The sequence below is a fragment of the Stegastes partitus genome, unplaced genomic scaffold (assembly GCF_000690725.1).
Source record: "Stegastes partitus isolate 25-593 unplaced genomic scaffold, Stegastes_partitus-1.0.2 Scaffold1098, whole genome shotgun sequence".
In the NCBI taxonomy this organism is placed as follows: Eukaryota; Metazoa; Chordata; class Actinopteri; family Pomacentridae; genus Stegastes; species Stegastes partitus.
The window spans coordinates 130,734-150,939 of NW_007578829.1; the positions used below are offsets into that span (position 1 = coordinate 130,734).

The 20,206-nt window shown below is 39.4% G+C and overlaps 1 protein-coding gene across 12 annotated transcripts in view; it reads left to right on the plus strand.

Annotated features, from left to right (window-relative positions):
* The first annotated feature begins 19 nt into the window (after positions 1–19).
* The window catches only part of nfasca (neurofascin homolog (chicken) a), a 109,406-nt gene continuing 89,219 nt past the window's right edge, over positions 20–20,206 (plus strand). For all 12 annotated transcript variants that reach the window (XR_520751.1, XM_008296071.1, XM_008296062.1 and 9 more), the window contains exon 1: positions 20–267. The gene's annotated coding sequence lies outside the window, so the exon portion shown is untranslated. The remainder of the gene's footprint in view (positions 268–20,206) is intronic.

Below are 20,206 nucleotides of genomic sequence, written 5' to 3' on the forward strand. Positions count from 1 at the left end.
AGAGAGAGAGAGAAAGAGATAGAGAGTAAAGAAGAAGAAAACAGACTGAATTGAAGAGATAGACATACTGTAGTATTTTCTTCCATTTTTTTTCCAGTAGGGATATCTGTTGTCTTCTGTCTCTGTGGAGGATTTGACTGACAGTGGCTCAGTCTTTGTGTTTGCTGTTTTCTCTTTTTTGGATGCTGAAGGACTGATGGAGATGGAGATACAACACAGTCATCCAGCAGTGCCGTTCACCTGGACGCAAGAGCTGCACTGACAGAGGTACTGATATATGTACATTTACTGTGTGTGTTTGTGTGGAGGAGAATAAACCAATTTCCCCTCAGTTTACCACTTCAATTTTGTGGTCATAAGTAAAGTATAGCAACCGTTTCAAGCAAAAATTTGAAAGTCACAATAAACATGCTGAGGCATGAGGCACTGAGACCAAGAGGTTTACATATTACACATTGTTAAAAATGCAATTAAAGCTTCACAAAGACACCTCTTTGTTGAGGGCTCTGCTGTAATATCAAAGACAGCAGTGTCGTTTCTGTTCTGTTTCTGTTTGAACCCCAAACCTTTGTCCATGATTTTTGCCTACATTTCCATCACTGCTTTCATCTCGGCACTAATATAACTAAAAAAAGAAAAAACACAGCCATTGAGAAGCCATTGTAAAATCTATTGAAAAGACTTACATTGCCCCCTGTGTATACATGAAGACTTTAATTCTTTCTTGAATCACTTATCCTGCACTGCATATGCTTTACTAGACTTTGTTACTGTGGATGGTAGAAAAATACTAAATGTGTTGCAATCTGCTTTTTTGGTCTTTAGTTCTTAAATCTTTTATATTGGTTGTTTCAATAATTATTCAAGGCCTGAAAAAGAAGAGAAATGCCATGTAGTTACAGCTGTCTACAGGGACAGTCTGCCACAGTTGATTGGAAATATATTGATTATGTCTTGTGTGCATGTTACATCACTGGCCACAGTCTGTATTTTTTGTCTCTTTTTAAAATGTAGTTTTTAGCTTGTCAGTTTTTTACATTTAAAAATAACTTGTATTTCAATATATTACTCTCAATGCCTTTTTCATGTAAGTTATGATACAAAGTGGCCACGGTCGGCCATACTTGATGTAGCCAGGTTTCATGACCAGTGGTTCATAATTGTTTGATATGTCTGATTTGTTGGCTGGCTCATTCTAGTTGACTTATAAGTGCTGAATAGTATTTGATGCTGATGATTGATTTAGATAATACTTGATTCTTTGCTAGCTAACTTGGTAAATACACTTAATGAGCACCACTGCTAATGTTGAAGCAGATAGTTGTGTGTCTGAATCGGTCTGCTCACTAGTCAGGTAGCTCATGTTGACCCAGCACATACCTTTTAAAGCAACAGCATTCCAATATAGAATATAGTACAGAGTTTTGTAAGTCATGTATATATGTTGTCCACCGTTATTATCCCATTTGTGTGCCCAGAAGCAGAGTTTGCAGGAGGTGGTTGGGTGAATGGTAGATGTACAAAACACACTCACGTCTGAGACTGGGATTCAATTCCAGAATCGTTCACACTTATCAAGTTATTTTGTCCATATTAAAGCAGTCCACCAAATTGCCCTTAATCTTGTTGCCAGCACCTGAACATGACCATAAATGTTGTGTAATGATGTCTGTATGTGGGTGTTGTACAACAAATCAAAAATGTTGGCACACAATAATATGTCATCAGTGAGCATATTTCTTTCTTTCTTTCGGAGGGGGGGGAGCTTTTTGCCCTTATTATATAGGACAGTGAAAAGAGAGACAGGAAAGTTGGGGAGAATCACGGGGGAAGGACTTGCAGCAAAGGGCCATAAGCGGGATTTGAACCCATGGCCACTGCATCAGGGACTATAGCCCCTATACATGGGTCACCAGCTCAACTGGGCGAGCTATAGTGGCGGCCCCAAGCATTTTTCTAATACATTCAGTATCCATGTATTTGTAAGTACCCAATAGCTTAACTAACAATGTTTCTCCATTATGTTCCATATTTACGGTTCCTGCAACATTTAGTTGCTGTTGCAATGTAGTTGACTTGGTGAAAGTCTGTTGACAACATCACTCACTAAGCTGTAATTTCCAGATTCATAGAAAAACATGCCTGCTATTCTGAAAATGTCTCAAGAAGTACAAATTGTAACAAAGTTAAGCATTTGTTCATGAGGTTCAGGAGTTAGGAGGGTCGGTGAGTCATGTCATCTAAACAGTGTATAGCTTGCTGATGAACCTGCCACTGAATGATTTGGGCTCAGTCAATCCTCCGAACAAATTTCATATTTAAAGTTGCAGCTACCTTCAATATTTAAGTTTTTGCGTGACATGTTAGATGAGTTTCTTTGTGCACTGGCAAAATTGTATGAACATCACATCTAATATACTAGTAGAACCTCCCAATTAACTTGGATAGACGTCATTTCTCAATCTGTTTGCCATCAAATGACTGATGACGGTTCTGTCACGTCCAGTAACAATTACAGAACAAGTACATGTTAATTCTGTTGTTGTTAGGATCTCCACATGATCAGCAAGCTCTTCCCCTGTGTCCTTCAGTACAATTTAGTATCAAGTCTGTGCCTATATTTAGAAAATGCCATAAAAAATTCACATCATTCATGCATTTATGATGTGTAGTATAGAAGAGATATGGAGTAAACTGTGTCACTTTACTGTTAGGGCAGAATGAGTTCCTCCCAAACAGTGGCCCAATTAGAGCGTTACTGTGACCTCTGACCTCTTCTGAAGGCAAAAAGTCACATGGTCTGTATATTGGAAATGACTTGGTAAGAAAAACTGTTCTGCAGCTACAACCACTGGATGTGACTATGTGTGTTTGTGTATGTGTGTGTGTGTGCATGTGCATGTGTGTGTGTGCATGTGTGTGTGTGTGTGTGTGGGACACCTAAGTGGCTGAGGTGACTCAGGGTTCTACAGAACATGCTACGTGTTTTTCATGTAGGAGGATTTTACCACTGATACATTACATACACATTTATCAGGCAGCTTATTTACAGATGTCGATTTTGTGTGTTTGTGAATGTGTGTGGGAGGATTGCTGCATTAATACTTTTCAAGTGTTGTTCTTATTTTGCATGTGTGTGCCTGTGTTATGATGTGAATAAGTGTTTGTTGAGGGATGCAGGAGGATGACAGTGTGTAGGAGTGGCAGAGAGCTGATTACGCACACACACACACACACACATACACACACACACACACACACACACACACACAAACACAGATACAGTCCTTCCTTTGTTCAGGAGCATTGTGAAGAAGAGGTTAATGCACCCAGAAAACAGAAAGAGAGACAACACTAATGGACAGCGACGGGCCTTTCACTGCAAATATTTGGTCGAGAGGTTTCATACTAACCATCCCATCCCCCGTTTTCTCTCTCCCTCTCTCTGTCATTCCACCCCCCTTTACCCGTGGCCAAAGGAAAAAGATCAGAACTGAATTGTCACTCTGTGATCTGCTCACCAAAGAACGATGCTCAAGGCCATGTTTTCGATGGTCTGCAGATAGACGGGTGGGAATTTGATTTAAAGTTGTCATAAGGGCAAATAAACCACAGCTGTTTAGAGACAACATTGTATTTTCTGAAGATAAAACAAAACTGAAGTTTAAGAAGGCATGCACTCAGTACCACACAATCTCAAAATTGCCTGTTACAGTGCAGATCTGGTTCTTATTTAGCATGAACATGCAAACCTTGTACATTTGTGGATCACAAAGCACCTTACATTAAGTGCCAGTGTGCAGTACTGATGCAGTTTAAAAGTGTTACCTTGATGAAGAGCAGGGTTGATTTATTATTTTATCATTTGCAGTATAAAAAAAAACATAAAACAATAGAAAAGAATAAAACTGATGGAAATAGACCATAAACAAAGACAAGTTTACAGGCACATGTTTATCCCTGATGCTCAGTCTGCTGCTCCTCATCTGCTCTTCTTCCTCATTATTAGGTTTTTTCTTTTTTTAAATATATAATTACATAACCATGAAGATTTATCTCTAGATGACTCTCCTCTGCCATGTCCAGTTAATCTGCTGGCTCAAAGTGTGTGTGTCTGCGTGTTTCCCACATTTGTATGCGTGTGTGTTGTCAGATAGTACCAGATAATCCCTCCTCAGCAAAATATTCCAATAGAAAAAAACATTGCATGCAGCAGAAACCAAGTTCCTGTCATGAAGCGTTTTGTCTAAAAGGTGTGTGTTAAGTTGAGCAGAAACCAAAGAACTGATGATCCATCTAACATGGACAAAATGGAAGATTACAAGTTTTTGCTGCTAGTGGGAGGGAATTCTTTTACCACCTCTCAAACTTTGTTTTCTTTGTTATGTCAAGATCTGGATGTGAATCTGCTGACAACAGGAGAAATCTGTAAGGAGAGATGTGTTGCTGCATCAAGGCAAGAAAAGTGAGGAATGTGTTGCAATGGTTGTCTTATGAATGGCATCTTAACAAACCTGCTTTCTCCCCCAGAAGGTAAATCTGCTGACTAATGTGCAGAGAAAACTAGTCAGTGATGTTTAAACAAAAAAAGAGAGGAAAATACTAAGATAAGATTTGTGAGAGGAAAGAGAGGGGGATGGTCGAAGAAAGTCAAGACTCGTGGTAATTTTGGCCCCAGGTTTAGATTTGTTTTCATGCCTTTAAAGAAAATGTGTACTTTTAGTTAAAGCTTAGTCATTTCAGTCCAGTCTTCATGAGAAATGTCTGTCACTTTTTTCATTTTGATAATTAGATTTACATCTGTTTGGTCTGTATTTGAGCACCAGCTGTCAGCATCTTTATTTCTAAGGCTACGTTGGTCGTGTCCATCACACGGTGAAGGGACAAAAGATTCTGTTTATTTGTTCATACAGTGTTCATGTGATTGTGCTCTGCAGTGACACAGCAGACTGACTCTCTTCAGTAAATCCACTTATCATTTCCAAACTGTTTGACCACAACCACTCAGTCTAATCTTATTCAGGGGTGGAGCCACTCAACCAATAGCGAAGCCTGTTAGATGACTACACATGTACAACTGGAGTTACATCCTAACTCTACTTCAGCAATTATGAAAGTATAACTTGGAGCAAACATTCCAGATTTTTAAAAACCCATTAAAAAGCTTATTATATGAGTCCTCACTGTACAGCCACACTCATGTCTGCATGAAAGCAAGTGACTAAAAAATGTTCTACTTGGCCCACAGCAATTTGCTATGCAGATGTTATAATTATTATATTTAATGTTTTTTTTAAAACCTTATTTTTTGGGGCTTTTTTGCCTTTACTGTACAGGACAGTGAAGAGAAACGTGGGGAGAAGAGTGGGGGAAGGACATGCAGCAAATGAGCTGCTGGCTAGACTCGAACCACGGCTGCTGTGACGGGGACTGTACATGGGTCGCTGTCTTAGCCGGTTGAGCTACCAGGGCGCCATTTTATTTAACGTTTTAAAGGTTTCTGTGCCACCCCAAAATGAGTAATGGTCCCAGTCTGGCCACCCCTTTAAAAACAGTCTTGCTCCATCACTGAGGTCGTCTCATCTGTAGTTGTTGTGCTCACCTTGCATTAGCGTTGGCACTGTTACCTGGTCTCTCCGGAGCTGATCATTCAGAAGCTGCTTCCCTCACATGTTCATTAACCTACTGTTTGCTGTACTGCATAACATTAATACAACAACAGCAGAATATTGATTCACTAATCAGAAGCCACCGGCTACAATATGGGATTCCACAGATTAAGAATATGCATTCAAACAGTAATAAGTTAATAGATTCTTTCACATTGTTTAACATTGTTTAGATTTCTATGCACTTACAAAAAGCGTAAAACATTCCAGGTGATACAGATGTTCTGCTGGCATGTGTGTGTGAGAGAGGAGTGTAAGCTGCAGATAGTTCAGTCTGCCTCACAAAGACACACAATCTGAGCAATACACTTAAATACAAATGCTGTAGAATAGGAAGTGGTAGGAAGAATAGGAAGTGGTAACCCTCAAAAACCACCAGTCGGGTCAGGGCTGTGAGCTGCTCTATGGGTCTTCACTGGGTAAACATGGCCTTTGTCTTCTTTCAGCCTTTGTGTTACTTCTGTGAACACATGCAGCACTACAGACAACATCCCACATTGAAATCTCTGAAAAAGCTAATAATAGTACAACAGAGAACAAACAGGGAACAAAATGAAAAAAGCAATACAGTGACTTTGACCATTGCAGAGAGAGGCTGTTTGAAAAAAACAGGTACATTTGGCTTTAAGCCTGAGTGTCGAATGTCTGAAGAGCAGTAGCAAGAGCCGGTAGAAACACTGTGACCAAAAAGACACATGGGCAAATGATCTCAGGGACATGCAGGAGAAAACCACTGTGACTGGCAGCGTATCAGACCAGAGATTGAGCCAAAATCACTCTAAGAGAATTTGATGATTTATGCAGTAAATAATGAAACACACTGAGCTCTCAATCAGCTTTACCAGTACATGTGTATGTAGCTCTTTTTAAAATGTGTCATAAATCCACTGTTGTAGACACGGTGATGTAATCGTGCTATTTGGGGGTGACTTGTTCTTACCCTGTTCTTGTATTTTTCCACTGAATGATTCTCTTGATTGGTTCAGACCCGGGGCACAGCTTGCCATTGGCCATTGCTTCACTCACTCGTAAAATGGTTCCTTTAATTTGTGACCAAAGCTGCTGCTGGGGCAGGCTGTTTGATCCTCTCATTTGAATTTAGTCTGCTACCAAGATGTGATGTATGGGTTGGGATGATATAGGCTTAGTAGTAGTTTACTTCAGAAGATGTGTTCTCTTGTTTTTTACTTATCTGGAGAATCTGGCTATGTAACAGTGTTTCTCAGTGCTGCATTTAACAATGCTGACCATAGTATGTTTTTGGATAGTGTCAGGTCATGGTGTGTCTCGAGGCCAATTCATGCTTTCAGCGTCCATGTGTCCACAAGGGCACATGTCATGTGATTTTTGTAATTTTCTGCCCAAGTCCTTGAGGGTCTGCATTGACCCCTCTGCGTACCGCCACATACACCATGTTCTCATTGTTTGCTGACTATTTAACATGCTACAGTATTTACTTAATTTAGTATTTAATGCATTTTCATTGTGTAGAAATCTCTCTCTCTGTAAAACAGCCCCGTCTCCTTTAAGGGCACAGTGTTTTTTCTCTCTATGTACTGTATATTTTACCTGATAGATATGCCACAGTATTAATTAGATTTTTCAGCAGCTCCAAAGTGTGAACCAGCCCTTATGCTATTTCACACTCGCTTACAGACTCAGCAAAAACATCCTCAAAAACAGACACTTTTAAATACATGCATGCACTGACCCAAACACACACACACACACACACACACACACACACCCTGCCCTTCAACGCTAGAGAGTGCAAGAGCACGGAAATGTACAATGAACAGGCCATAAAACGTACATGTTCTGAACTGTTGAATATAAAATATGGAATAAGACAATATGTGACTGATGTCAGACCAGCTGTGTTTTATACAGGAGGAGATGGAGCAGAGATGGGGTGAGCTGGATGTCCCATATGTGGGCACACATATTCGATAATGGACTTGATGTAATTTTACAGAATGTGTATGTGGAGGAGAAAGGAAGCGGAAAGGACTGGAAAGGGAGGGAGAACTGAGAAAATGAAATTAGCTAGTGGTACAATTATGGGGCAAAAATTGGAAATGACAACTGTGTGCATGTGTATGTGTGCGCCTCAGTGTGAGGCTGCAGGACAGACCAACCAATAACAGAATGACTTAAATCACCGTGGTAACCTTAAGGCAGATGGGTCCATATTGGCAAATTAGGCCTGGTAGCCATGCTTACAGAGCAGCACGCACACACACAGGGGAAACTCACACAGTCAAATATGGAAGAGACTAATTTACGGGGCTATTGCAGTGCCTATTTTTAACAGTTTGAACTCTTTTATTATTCATTTACTCGAGTAAATGACTCTAGTAGAATGCCACAGCTCTGAAGCTGTATCACTCTCATCTCCATTGGTCTGAAATAAGTGTTTAGTTCAAACACAACAACGTGAATCTAATAGTGTAGATTATGAATGCAGGACTGTAACATTGGGTGGAAATGAACTGCTTGGCGGAGGTCTGTGCTCTCCGAGTGCTTTTCTAGTTTATCAATTCTAATAGCATTAGTAGTCATAATGGTAGTGATATAAATTTCTGACACTGTTAATCGTTATATGTCCATACAGACAGATTTTGAACTTTCACTTACTTACTAGACTGGTGGAATGGACTATTGAGAATTTTCAAAAACAACTCTTTTCACTGTTCTCGCCAACAGAATGTGGTTTGTAACTGAAAGCCCCTACTCTTCCAGCCTCCAACACAAATAGTGGTAGATATTTTATCCTCTCTTCGGCAGCTAAAACCAAACAATAATCATAGATTGAGGATTGTCATTGCCAGAAAGAGCGTAAGGGGGAGGACACTGGCAACAGGAGTGGGACTTTGCCAATATTATAAAGACTTATGTGTGCAGTAAGAACTTCAATTTTAACTAGCGGCTGTGGCTCAGGTGAAACTGTTTCATCGTCTGTGCCCCTCCGGCTTTCTTTCTTTATAGTATATTAGGATGACATCATTCTCTATAATGATTTTTTTTTCTTGGTGTAAATGTATGTCCTTCTTTGTCTTTTCATTGTTGTGTTAACATTGGAATTTCCACCTGTCTACCTTGATAAATAGGCAAAAGTGGTTAACTCATAGTAAGGTGGTCAAATTCAAAATATACCTTTTCTTCTTCTCTTACTTAAAACTGAAGCTATATCACTCTCATCTCCACTGGTCTGAAATAAGTGTTTAGTTCAAACACAACACAACAAAACGCTGTGTTACAAAAACAGAAAGACTTGGTAACCAATGTCATGATGCATTGCTTCAGTGTTCAGTTGCCTAAAGGAAATTACAAGACAAGCAGTACAATATTCAATACATACAATTCCAAAAAGCTTAGGTATTATCTTAGTGTGACTGCATGTGACAGCATTTAGACACAAGGGACAAATTGTCAAAGTCATACTGGATAAATGGCACAGAGGGAAATAGTGAATGTGACATTTACAGTGGACCTGCCCTTTAAAGTAGACACAAAAGGTATGCTGAGCATAAAGGAGCCGCAAGAAGCCTCTTCATGACATATTAATGGAAGCCCAACACATGACCTCAGTACTGCAGTGAGGCCTCACACATACTTGCATACATCACAGGATGTATGTGTCAGTCAGTGTGAGCCAGAGTGTGTCTGAGGAAGTCATGTTTTTGAGTTCTACCTTTTTTTTTTGCAGCTGACATTTTATTCCATTGGAGGTGTTAATTTCAATATATTTATTTATTTATTTTTAGATCTGTTTTGTGTTGAAATTGTTTGGCAGATGCAATTAAAACATGTCAGGTTCTTTATGGATCAAAGTCAGAGCCAGCAGTATGTAAAAGCACATGGTCCTTTGTTCCTCACCCGTTGTTCCGCAGATTATAGTTACCCTGTGTGTCTGTCTTTTCATTCATGCTAAGAGGTAATAAAGTAAGTATAGCGGAAAAATTTGTAGATGTGTTGTATTTTTCATGTTTCAGTCATATATTGAATTATTCAGAATTTTTATATTAAGTGTGCATTCATTACCTACGCTAAGGAGGTTGTGTTTATGTGTTTGTTGTTTTGTTAGCAAGATAACTCGAAAAGTTATGAACGGATTTTCACAAATTTCCAGGAAATATTGATGAGGGCACAATGAACAGAAGATTCAATTTTGGTGATGTTCTGACTTACCATCTGGGTATTTATTTCTCACAAAACAGTAACTGCTGTAAAGTGTCACAGTCGCGCAGAATGCTGTTGTTACTTTGTCCACTAGATGGAGCTCTGACTCCATTCAGTCCTTCAGTCCTCACCGCTGTCTGCTCAGTAGTACAGGAGGAAGCTACAGCCAGGCAGCATTACAGGAGTGGGCTGAGCGGAGCTACTGACACATAAGTTCATAACTACGCTGTGACATTAACAATGATTCAACACGTCTCCTGTTTCACTTTAACTGTCTTTGCGATGTGTCAGGACGGCTGACGCATGCTTTGTTGGTCGTCGGTCATGCTTTTCATTTACGTTGCATGGCTAACGTTGTGCTAACCTAGCTTAAGTAACTTGCTGTCTGTTTATGTTAGCAATAATATCTCTGTAGTTATGTCAACCTAGCATAGTGTTAGCGAGCAGCTTAAAAGCCAGTAAGTAACTGCAGTATAACGTAAGTGTACAAAATATTTGAGAGTACAGAACGACCGTTCATTACTCAGTCAGCTTCTTATTAATGATATCAATGTTCATTCAAATGCTGGAGGTATGGTTGGATTATCCATGAATCTGAGGTCTGCGCTCTACGCGTGCTTTTCTAGTTTATTAATTCTAATAATATTAGTAGTCATAATGGTAGTGATATAAATTTCTGACACTGTTAGTCGTTGCATGTCCTTTCAGACAGATTTTAAACTTTCACGTACTTACTAGACTGGTGGAATGGAATGTTAAGAATTTTCAAAAACAACTCTTTTCACTGTTCTCGCCAACAGAATGTGGTTTGTAACTGAAAGCCTCGACTCTTCCAGCCTCCAACACAAATAGTGGAAGACATTTTTGTCTTCATCAGGTGAAACTGCTGCATGGTCTGTGCCCCTCCGGCTTTCTTTCTTGATAGTATATTAAGATGACATCATTCTCTATCCTGATTTTTTTTCTTGGTGTAAATGTATGTCCTTCTTTGTGTTTTTTATTGTTGTGTTAACATTGGAATTGCCACCTGTCTACCTTGATAAATAGGCAAAAGTGGTTAACTCATAGAAAGGTGGTCAAATTCAAAATATACCTTTTCTTCTCCTCTTACTTAAAAGTATGTCATGAAATGATCAGTAATTACTGATACTGACAGAAGTTAAACATTTTGTGGTGATACATTGTTCAGCTATATCACCCAGCCCTAAGATTCAGTTCAATTCAATTCAATTGTATTTGTACAGTGCAGTTTACAACACATGTCATCACATAGCGCTTAACTTGGTAAGGTATACGCCTTACAAGATGCCATCACAGGTCACTAATCTACAGAACCAATCAACACTGTATATACAGAGTTTATGGTGTAGTTCTGGTAATGCTGTGATGAATGGAGGACTGTATGAGGCCTCTGAATCACACACAAAGTTCAATTCAATTCCATTTTATTTATATAGAGCCAGTTTACAACATATGCCATCATGACACTTCACAAAGTGAAGGGAAGACCTTACGAATTTTAGGCAAAGAACAGAGAACCCAACAATCCAAAGCTGCCTTTGGATTCTCTATGAGCAGCGGTCCATGACAGTGGGAAGGAACCAAAAAACCCAAAAGCCAACAAAGGTGTTGATTTGCAGATTTCAGAGGTGCTGGTTCCGCTTAGATAGGTTCACTGTTTCCATGTGTTTCACATCTATATGCTTAGATAAGCTAGCTGAGGAGTGGTGCTGAGAGTGGTAATGCCTTCATATTCCTCCGTTATATCATACATATGATACCACAGATTCATACGGATCAAATGGAACATCTTCTGTGACTCTTTCCACTTTGAACTTGTTCGATCTAAGGTTAATCATTGCCTATGCTAGTTTTTAAAGATAAAAGGACCTACAGTATTTATGCCACATGTCTTTGAGTGTGTGCCCTAGATTATAGATTCATGTTTATTCATTCATTTTCTCAAATAAGTCACTTGGGAGCTTACAAGGCAGTCTGCTTGGTTTTCAGCCATCTTTGACTTTGCTATTAGGCATTTTTTTGTTTTTGTTTTTTTATTCATTAGAATATAAATTAGAACCAGAATTAGAATAAGGATATCATTGTTGTGTATGACCATGTGGATGTTAGCCTCATGTGCACATTGTTTCCCAAGTCAGGTTATGGATGCATACAAAAATATTCATACACACACTTTCTGGTGGCTGGACTTTGAAATGGTGTCCAGTGGATTATATTTACAGTACAGCTTTTTTGTTCTATGAATTCATTTTTTTCTGCATTAAAACACACACATGCCCGCACATGCGTGCACGTACACACACACACACACACACACACACACACACACACACACACACACACAGACACACTCAGACACTGAGATGCTGAGATAAAGCACAATGATTGCACTTTTGCTTTTTTTTTTCAGGGCATGTTCCTTCACTCTTTGTCTCTCTCCAGAATACACACACACACACACACAGACACACACACACAGACACACACACACACACACACACACAGACACACACACATATCTCAGATGCAAGGCTTTGATAATGGCAAACACACCTCCAGCCTCACACTCCCGCTGGGGTTGGTCTCCCCATTCACCTTTTCTTCGTCTTCATCCCCTCTTACCCTTCTTTGCCTTCATTCCTCCCCCCACCTCCTCCGTCCCGTCTTCCCCTTGTGGGGCTGTTGCTAAGGAGCCCTGGCGACCAGGCTGTTTTCTCATTGGACAGGGAGGAGAGGAGAAAAGAGGAAGTTAAAAAAAAGGAGGAGGGGTGGACGAAAGTGTGTGTGTGTGTGTGTGTGTGTGTGTGTGTAGGGGTGGGGGGGGGAGATGGCTGGAGGAGGAGCACAAAGTGAGATCCAGATGTGCCACTGAATCAACCTCACCACAGCAGGTGCATGGAGGAAAAATAAGAATAGCTGAATGGAGGCAAAAGTCAAAGGAAATAAAATTGGAGGAGAAAAATGAGTGAAAAAGGGAAGGAAAGACACAGGACAGAAATTCGACAGTACAAAAGACGGTACATTAAAGTCAGTTAAGCAGAGTGCAGTGAGTGAGATTTGCATTTGATGAGATCCTGTAAGCAAAGAACAAAAGATTGACTGAAGAAAGGAAGAGAGACGGAGAGGTAATTTAGGAGAAGCTGGGGACTGAGTGAGCGGCGGTGGGGGGAGGAGGGAAGGGCTGTACCCTTTCATTTAGGCTGGCACAAAGGAACATTACATCTGGACACACATTCTGCCATTGACAGCTCATTTCTTAACCTTAAACTGAGACTGCTTCTGATTTTGGACACAAAGCCCAAACTTTCAAGGATCATGCCCTTATTTCTGTGTGTCTTTACTTCACATTTGACTGATACTTTAGTCAGAAGCAGCATGTTACCATACACTGCGCTGTCAGCTAAAGCCATGCATGTCACTGGACTCTGAGAGGAAACCAGAGCATCCGCAGAAATGTCATGAAAACTTCACACAGACAAGCTGTACACAGCCAGTGTGTTTGAACACTGAACCCTCCTGCACACCACACCACCAACGTAAACAATGAAGCATCATAGTAGAAGTTCAACCAGTTTGTGTCCATGTTGGAGGATTCTGTAGGACAAGACTTATGCTGCTAACACACAATCCCAGTGCAGAAAATGGTGATTTAGCAAAGGCAGAAAGCGAATTGAGGTGCAGTGGGAGAAGATTTTAGCGTGCACATTTGAGCTTCATGCCAGGAATGAGTGGGTGTCCTGTCATATCAACGTGCCAATTTTCTAACCTTAGCCATAGCTTAGGCATAATTAAAGTGTATTAGTCATAGCCTTGATATATTCTTGACCATATGTTAACCAGACTGTAGCTGAGTAATTTTCTGAAAGAGATAAATAATGAAACTGTACGTTTTTATTGTCACTGACCAGTATGCAGACTTCAGTAATATTGTTCATTATCAATGTTCTGTTGCATCACAAATGTCATCATTTTTGTAGAGCCTGCTTGTTTCCTGTTAGAGTTCTGCTTTAATGTCACACTAAACCTCTGTATACTACAAAGTGATGTCATTTATGGTGACATGTTGTTCATGCTGACCTGTTCTGTTTAGCACAGACCAGTACAGACTCACCACGGTCCTAAAAATGATTTGTCAAGAATCATCACTGTCATAATCAGCATTTGTAAATGCAGTTGAACAAACGTGTTGCCCTTTCCATCGTTTGAAAGGACATTTAGTATTTATCACCACAGACACATACATGCAGGTAGCCATGCTGCAGTGAGGATAATAAGCCATTTTCCAGTTGAGCACAGCTGCAACGTTCTTGACATGAACCTTTGGCTGAACCCTCAGAGCTGACCAAACACTTATTTAACCTTCAGCTGGCTGCAGCCCTCGCCTGCCACAATGCATGCTCACCGATTTACAACTACTGCTGTCTGATGGTCTTGTTATGCAGATTTCATGCTAAATACTTTACAGTGTGATGGACATTATTTCATATTGACAACATGGTGCATTAAAATATCACAGAAATATGACTTTGACTTCATGTAATCAAATGATTAGGTCATTTTGTCCAGTGCATTTAACAGTCTTTTGTTCCTCAGTTTTTTATACTATACTGAAAATCCATTTGTAGTGCAGAACATAATTGGATGGCTGCCAGCTCCCAGTGGGTGGGTGTGGTTTTTCACTGTGAGCAGTGTGCCTGAAGGGATCGCTAAATGGCCTCTTTGTATGTCATGAATACGTGATATCGTGTCAAAGGTGAGAGGGGATGTCTTTAGTGTGATTTTGCTGTCAGCAGGAGGTCCTCAATATTTCAGATGAAGACTGGAGGAGGAGGGCTCTTTGTTAAGTCTTGTAGAAACACAGCAAACAATAAAACCGCCAGAAGGTCTGGTGCAAACAAGTCCAGGTGAATTTAGCTTCTTATTGCTTTTGCACTGTCCAACATAAATCGAAATAAGGAACACACACACACACACACACACACAGACACACAGACACACACAGACACACACACACCTACACACACACGCACGCACGCACACACTGAAGCAACACCTTCCATAGTTTTCTGTCATTGGCCTTCAGTATTTGTTTCATTCTTTATTTTATTTGTATGGAAAAGGAGAGCTGGAGTTTTAAAAGGAAACGCAACAGGAGCAAGCAGAAAATTATAAAGATACTGCAATACAGTAAATGAACTGCTGGTGTGAAAACCAAAATGTCATGGCAGTGTGAGACAAGAGGAAGACACAGGTTTGACCTCCTAAGTTACTTTATCATCTGGAATGCTACCAACGCAACTGTGGCTTTTCAAGTCCTTCTTCTCTTGTGTGTGTGTTTTTTTAATCTTTTGTTTTCTTTTCTACTTATTCTCACTTACTTCATCACAGCTATTTTCCAATTCACAAATAAATTTAGAGTTTAAACGCACTTGGTATATGACATTTGTGTTGTCATAATAGCTGATGAAGTGATTTTCAGCCTTCCTGGCCTTTCTTTGTGGTCCTGTCTGCTGATCTCTTGCTGTCTATGTCTTTAACCTCTTTCCTCTTCTCTCTCCACCGCCTGCCTCCCTCTGTCTGCCTGACTCTGTCCTGTCTTTGTGGGTGTGATGGGTAGAAACTGACAGGGGGTAACGAACTGATTGGGGGTCCCCCCCCACCCCGCCTGTAGTATTTTCTGTTCAGGCAGAATGTGAGCTATAGCTTTGGCTCACAGTTCTGGAAGAGTTGCAAAGGATTTGGATGGCTTGACATGATGTGTTCTTGCTGTCTGTTCTTCGTGTTGTGTGAGGTATTTTTGTGTGTATTTTCTCATAAGTGTACTGTGTTGTTGTGAATAAGGGGTACCCAGTCAGCATTTCTGTTCCACTTCCTGGCTGTTATTAGTTGTTTGTTAAAAACTGCCATCTTATATGATGGATATGGTGCAGGCTGACTTATTTCATATTTTTCATGCCAGAGATGACAGTGCTGACTCTTTTCCTGCAGTCCTTTCATGCCTCACACCATTACAGTGTGGTTTGTCATCAACAGTCAAAAGCATTTAACGGATTTGGATTTTTTATTGGAAACAAAAGCACCTGGGTAACTTACAACAGAAGGCCATGTTCCATTTAGGGGTACCTGGGATGCGGTGATCCAGCTTGCTTAATATCTGAGCTCACAGAATATCACAAACATGACCAATCTGAATACAACCAGTTGTACTGTAGCTTAATTTCATGTAGACTGAGTTGGCAATTGTTGTTAGAATAAGTCACATCCGTTTAAACCAGGGGTGGCAACCTTAAACACTCAAAGAGCCATTTGGACCCAACTCTGAAAAAAGAAAAGCGCTGGGCTGAAGGTTACTTTGAAATAAAATACTCAATGTCTATTTGAATCTGCCTCATGCATATGAAACAAAAAGCCAAACTTAAATTATCCACCTGCAGCAAAGTCAAAGTGACGTCTGGTTGTCCTGCTGACTGCAGCTGGGACTGCTGACCAGACTCCTGACCGCCTGTGAGTGCTGTGGGACGGGAGGAGCTCACAGCAGCACTGCTGCTCGCTGAGGACAGTCAGTGCAGGACGATATGTGTTTTCACGTCAGAGTCTCCAAAACACCTGAAAAGTCTCCAGTAACACCAGAAAGAGTCGCTAGATTTGTCGCTAGTCGCTTTTGACAAAAAAAAAGGATTTGGAAAGTCACAAGATTTAGTAAGAAAGTCACCAAATTGACAACACTGCACGTGCCGGTGGGTGTCGCACATCAACTGTGATGCTTATTTTAAGGGACAAAAAATTAAGCACGTTTTATTTTAATTTTGTAAGATCACCCTGATCTTCAAATTTAGAATTACATTTTAAAAACGAATGAATTAAAATAAAATAAATTTAGGGTTGCTGACCCCTGGTTTAACAAGCCACCAGAGGAGCAACCCAGTCCCACAGCAGTTTTGAAATAGTCACGAAACTTAATCTATTGATTTGTGTCTATGGACACGTATTGGCCAAATTTTTCATGGGCCACACTACGAATTTCAAACAAATACATTTCATTTGGACTTATCTTTTGTGTCTGGGCCACATTTTTTCATTTTTTTTTAGAAACCTTAATTTACATATTAAGGTACAAACAAAAACTGATTGTGCCAGTGGATTAAAAAAAAAGAAACAGAAACAGAGATCAGACAATACCGAATACAAATCAGACATACAAAACAAGAAAACAAAAGCAAACCTCACACCATCGTCAATCTTTACAATACTTATCGAAAATAGATTTAGTTTGAAGTGCCTTCTTGCTCTTAAGGCCTTCAATAGGTAAGCAAGAATGTTTCAGTTCATGCAGAAAATGTTCAAAACTTGGTTTGGATTCTGCCTATTTCTTCTTATGAATGTGAAATTTCCCTAGAAAAAGAAGAATCCTTATTAAAATTTAAAAAAGTCTGTTTCTCCTTGTCTTCTCCTTTCTTTTAACTGGATTGCTTGTCCAGTTTTTCTGTTGATCTAGGTCTGAACATCCATCCAGAATATTCTACTGTATACACAATGATACAACAGATGGCAAATTGTTTCCTCCTCAATTCCACAAAAAACACAAGAATATTGAATGTCGATCTTAAATCTCTCTAGAGTTTTCTTTGCTGGATATATTTTATGCATTATTTCAAAATAGACCTCTTTATTATTCAGACAGAATTCATCACCAGCTAGCCACGTTTTTTTCCCCAGTCAATTTCACCATAGAGTGAGGTCCAAAAGAGTTTTGCTGAGGGCACAGTATGCGAGAGATTCCTGATGAATTTGTTCAACCATTTATTCTTAGTAACGTCATTTACTCCGAGGAACAAACCACTACTGGGTGGAACAGTCATAGAGATCTCACCCGTAGAACCTCGAATCAGCTGCAGTACCCTCCTCAAAGACCACAGCATATTCCTTTGGGGTAATTGGCAGCCTGAATTTGAGGAGGAATTTACCATACAATAGAAACTGTCACTCAGCATTCAAAAGTCATATAACTAATATAATACAATTTTCAACCCACCTTTTATAATAATTTATTTTTACATTGAATATTCTTGTTATTCCAGATGTAATATCTCGTTGGTGAGAAATTATACGTGTACACCATTTTCCAGGACAGCAGCATTTGTTTATCAACGTTTGCTAATTTTACATTTAATTTTTCGACCTTATAATCACATTTTAATAAAAATTTAAGACCACCAACTGAGTTAAATATATGCTTAGGGATATTGTCTTTTTCTCTAATCAAATTAGTTAACCATTTTACTTTGGAAGTATTGTTTACTGTTTCAAAACTTAGTACCTCAAGACCACCATCTCTTGTTTTACACATATCTTTTCTTAAATAATGACATTTGTTCCACCAAACAAAATGGAATAAACTTTTCTCTAATGTTTTGTATATTGCAGCAGGCATTTTAAGTGGTAAAGACATATATATAGCTTGAGATATATATTAAATTTTTTTGTTGTTTGTTTCACTATAGGATCAAAATTTAAGTTACAACGAAGTTTTTCATTTTTATCACTGACAACCCCTAAATATGTAACTGTATTCTTCACAGGGAAACCATTCACTTCAGATTGATCACAGTGCTTTAGTGGTAACAACAGATTTGTTCAAATTCATTTTTAAACCTGACACAGCAGGAAGCTCCTCAATACAATTAACAGCTTTGATCACCTTCTATTAGATTAAAAAAAAAAAAAGTGGTATCATCAGCCAGTAGTGCCAATTTAAATTCTCTGTCTACAGCCTTTACAGCTTGAAATAAACCTTTTTTAATACGCACAGCCATAATTTGAGTTACAAAGAGGAACAAGAAAGGACTCAGGGGACATCCTCGTCTTACTCTCCTACAGATGTCAAATCTAGCAGTAGTCCTGTGGGCGAGCTTAACAGAGCTGTTACATCCACTGTACAGTGTTTTAACCGCCTTCAAAAATGTTTTAAACATACATTGATGACTTATTGTATCAAACGTTTTGTAAAAATAAATAAAATAAAACTATCATCCAATATATATATTCATTGTATTCAGTCATATCTAATATTAATCTTACATTATTACATATATTTCTTCCAGGCATAAAGCCAGACTGTTCTTCATCAATAATATCATCTAATCCTGATTTTAATCTTTTAACAAAGACCAAGGCAAATATCTTTGCATCGTTATTTAACAAACTAATCAATGCTTAATTTATCTTTATTTGGTTTAGGGATCAGTTTGATAAGACCTTGACGAAGGGTTGGCAGATGTTCTTTTTTTTCTATGGCTTCTTCAAATACAGCTGCTAAAAATGGGGCTATTATCTCACTAAAATCTTTCTACAATTCACATAATTACAGGGAGATTTGTAATCTTTTCAATACATTTAATGTCCTTTTCAATATTTCTAAGAAATTAATCTGTATGTCGTGTTTGTGAAGTTCAAACAAAAAACCAGGATCTAATTTGGAGGTGCTTGGTTGGCGAATGGCTAGCTGTGTCTTTAGCTCGCTAACTAGCTGGCAGTCGCGGGGTATCGTTTAACCTGTGGTTCCGACAGTGTGGCGCTAAGTCAAACAAGTGTCTACGGGGACAGCTCCTACTTTCCTGAAAAGTTGCTTCGGCCACTTGTTACCAATTAGTGAACAACTCACCTGACCACCTGAGGCACAGCCGCCCATTGGTTAGGCTTGGATGTTCCCTGCCCAGTTTCCTTAAACTAGATTTAGGGCACTGAAGGTGCAAGTACCAAGTGCTTTCTGGTTTTTCCAGCAGTGCAACCAATCAAAACGGCCAAGAATATATGATGTCACATCATGCGTGATAAACATACCCCCATTTTCAACCATGTCTCTTTAGGTAGAGACGGTAGTTGGTTACTGTGTATTGTAATGTGTGATCTAGTTCAGTCAGAAAGCTGGACAAGAGCTTAGATTTCTGCTTATGTTTCCAAAGTCATATGCATAAAAAATATTATGTACTTAGCATTTTTAATTTTTCCAGAAATAAAGTCAGAAACACTGAATATTCGGAATATTTCTTTCCAACCAAGACACTTTGATTAAAACAACAAAATATCAGCTTCTGTTCAATCATATTGGCCGCTGAAGCCCAGATCTTTAAACGGTGCTACAGGTTTGCCTGCAAGTGTTAATGTGTGTGTGTATTCCCACTGCTGCAGGCGGCAGCATGTTTTATTAAGAAGCCTCATAAAAGAGGACGTGTGGACAGCGGAAGTGCTTGAGCTCACATCACTCTGGAAAATCTGGGATTGATTTGTCTGGGATGGAGCTGCAGGGAGCTTCCCACAGGCGCACACACACACAC